At 33.4% G+C, this 3,135-nt stretch overlaps 1 pseudogene; it reads left to right on the forward strand.

Annotated features, from left to right (window-relative positions):
* Nucleotides 1–443: 443 nt before the first annotated feature.
* Nucleotides 444–1,086, forward strand: LOC129940965 (40S ribosomal protein S2-like; annotated as a pseudogene).
* The last annotated feature ends 2,049 nt before the right edge of the window (nucleotides 1,087–3,135 follow it).

A 3,135-nucleotide genomic window follows, 5' to 3' on the forward strand; every position in this document is an offset into this window, starting at 1 on the left:
GTCAGTAAGCATGCCTCTATTAGCGGTCACAATTGACTTTCCAGTATCGCTTTTAAAGGAAAAAAAAAACGGTGTTTCCAGATACACTTCACTATTCTGGCACTATTACAGGCACAACCTCAGCTGATTTATGACCCCAATGTAACTTTAGAACCAATCAAGTAAAGGACTTCAAATTTGTAGCGCTTACCAAAATGGTCTACGATATGGACCTTACTAAATTTCAGCTCCGCAGCCAAAAATGTTTATGAGATAGAACACCAAAACCCGCATAAACCATTACTGACTGACACATCTTCAAAATTATTAAGCACTTCCCGACAACACAGAATCTTTTGAAATTTCGCACAAAGGATAATCTTGTGGTGGACAAATTGTGAATTTCGACGTACATGGCGTTGTATCCACTTACAGAAATATACATTCGGTTTTTACCTTTCACCGATATAACTTCATAACAGAATGGCGGATGCAGCTTCAGCCCGTGGTGAATTCCGTGGAGGATTTGGTTCTCGTGGTGGTGGTGGCCGTGGACGCGGTCGAGGTCGTGGTCGTGATCGCAGCAGAGGTCGTGGACGCGGAGGCAAGGAAGATTCCAGGGAATGGGTTTCAGTCACTAAATTGGGTCGTTTGTTTCGTGATGATAAAATTCACACCCTCGAAGAGATCTTCCTCTACTCGTTGCGAATCAAAGAGTTCGAAATCATCGATTTCTTCTTGGGCTCCGGCTTTAAGGATCATGCCTATCCAGAAACAAACTCGTGCTGGTCAAACCCGTTTCAAGGCCTGTGTCGCCATCGGTGACAACAACGGTCACATTGGTTTGGGAATTAACTGCAGCGAGGAAGTTGCCACCGCTATTCGTGGTGCCATCATCTTGACTAAATTGTCTGTTGTTCCAGTCCGTCGTGGTTACTAGGGTAACAAGATCGGTAGACCCTATACCGTTCCATGCAAGGTCACCGGAAAGTGTTGTTCAGTATCTGTGCGTCTGATTCCATCTCCACGTGGTACTGGTATCGTTTCGGCTCCAGTTCCAAAGAAGCTCCTGACTATGGCTGGTATTGAGGACTGTTACACCTCAGCTCGTGGAAGTGGAAGCTTAAAAAAGTTTTCTTAAAAATACCAATACCGATACCTAAGTTTTGCAGGATAATGCAATTCAGCAAAGTAAAGAGTTAAAGAGTCGATGTGCAAAGTGAAAATATGAGGTAAATTATTTTTTAATTGATATCGTTTTTTCGAAATACTTCTGATTCTAGTATAATACAAAATTTAACATAGTGGAGGTGATTGATGTGTATTGAAAGGCACAACGTCTGAAAATATATATCTTCAGGAGGAATGGTACATGCTCACTTCTCCTGTGCGTGTAATCATTTACGATTAACAATTTTGTTGATTTTATATTGAGGAATTTTAACAGAATGTTTATAGAAAGACAAAAAAAATTGGTGGATTTACAGTTAGTGGGCGTGGTACAAAAGCAATTTAGTAAATAAGAGAAAACAATCGTTTTAAAAATAGGTTTGACTGTTGTAAGGTTTTGTTAATGCCCCAAATAGGAATTGTTCAAAGGGTTTCATAGGACGAAGACGATACTTAAAAAGTGGCTTGAATGCGACCCACACTGATAACTTCCGATCGCATCTGTCGATTAGTCTTGCTCAAAAATGTTTAGTTTTTCGTGTTGGGTTACAAAAGTTGTCAGTTGAATTATTTTTAATAATTTCAAAATTGCCAACAATATTTTGTCATATAAAGAAATAGTTTAGTTTGAAAATCTAGTATTGTTAAATAGATTTTTGTCGGAAACAAATTTTACGTATTTTAGCCGCATTTCTTAAAAAAAATTATTTCTTATATAAACAAATACAAATTGGATAAATTAAATTAATTTGAAGTCAATATCTTTTATTGTTCACGAGATATGGAAACCCGAACATAAATTTTTACCAATTTTGCGTTTTATATTTTGTAGATTTTAATTTTTATGAAAAAACTGACGGTTGGATTTTTATAAAAAATGTACTCAACGTCGAAAACAATACTTTCTGTGAGATAAAATAAGGTTGAAGCCAATATTTTTAATTTTTGAATAGATATTTTAGTTGAAAGTAAATTTGTAGGTTTTTATTTTTTGGAAAATTCGATTTTTCTCAAAATTTTACTGAATGTTGACAAAAATATTTTTTAAAATATTCTTTAGATTAAGGCCAATATTTCAAAGTTTCGAAAAGATATTTTAGTCCAAAATAAATGTGTACGTACTAACTTTTATTAATATTAGGTTTAGGTTTTTATTTTTTGTAAAAAAAAACTGACAATTCGATTTTTCTCAAAATTGTATTAGATGTTAAAAACATTCTTTTTCGTTGCACAAAATCGTTTGAGATAAAATCGTTATTTGTTCGTAAATTTTTCGAGGTAAACAATATTTTTTTTCCTTTTTTTTATTTATATAAAACTGCTAATTTTGTCCAAAAACATATTGTTTGGTAAAATAAATTTTAATTTAAAATTTAATTCAAGTCTCTAGCGTCAATGGTTCGTGAGATATTTAGGGTTAACCAAAAATGTCACTTTTTTTTAAACTCCTACGGTAAAAAAAACCACTCAATCAATTTTCTTGAGAGCCCTTACTCCACCTTTCTGTAATATTGTCTGTACAACTAAATTTATTTTAAGTCGATATCTCTTCTTGTTTTTGAACTATGGACGACGAAAACAATGTCACAAAAGTACCACTTTTTGAGACGTCGAGAAATGTCAACATTTTCAATTTGACAAATCCCATTACAAGAACTTAACATGGGAAGTAAAAAAGCAAAAAGTTTCCTTTTATCAGATAAAAGTGTGTAGAATTACAAAGTTTTTATTCATTTAACAAATTAAACTGACTGCAAATTTAAAAAATTTATACTATGGAAATCCGATTAGAAAAAAATCAAAATTTAACAGTCAGAGATCACTATTAAGCAAGGATAATTCTTATAAGTTATGATTCTAGTATTTCATAATTCTGGTTTTTGTGAGTCTCTTTTGTACTGGCTCTAAATATTTGAACTATATTTACTTAATAATAATAAGAAATACAAAGAAAACTTCTATGGGGAATTTGGTCCTTCGAGCTGG

This window comes from Eupeodes corollae, chromosome 1 (assembly GCF_945859685.1).
Source record: "Eupeodes corollae chromosome 1, idEupCoro1.1, whole genome shotgun sequence".
NCBI classification, from domain to species: Eukaryota; Metazoa; Arthropoda; class Insecta; order Diptera; family Syrphidae; genus Eupeodes; species Eupeodes corollae.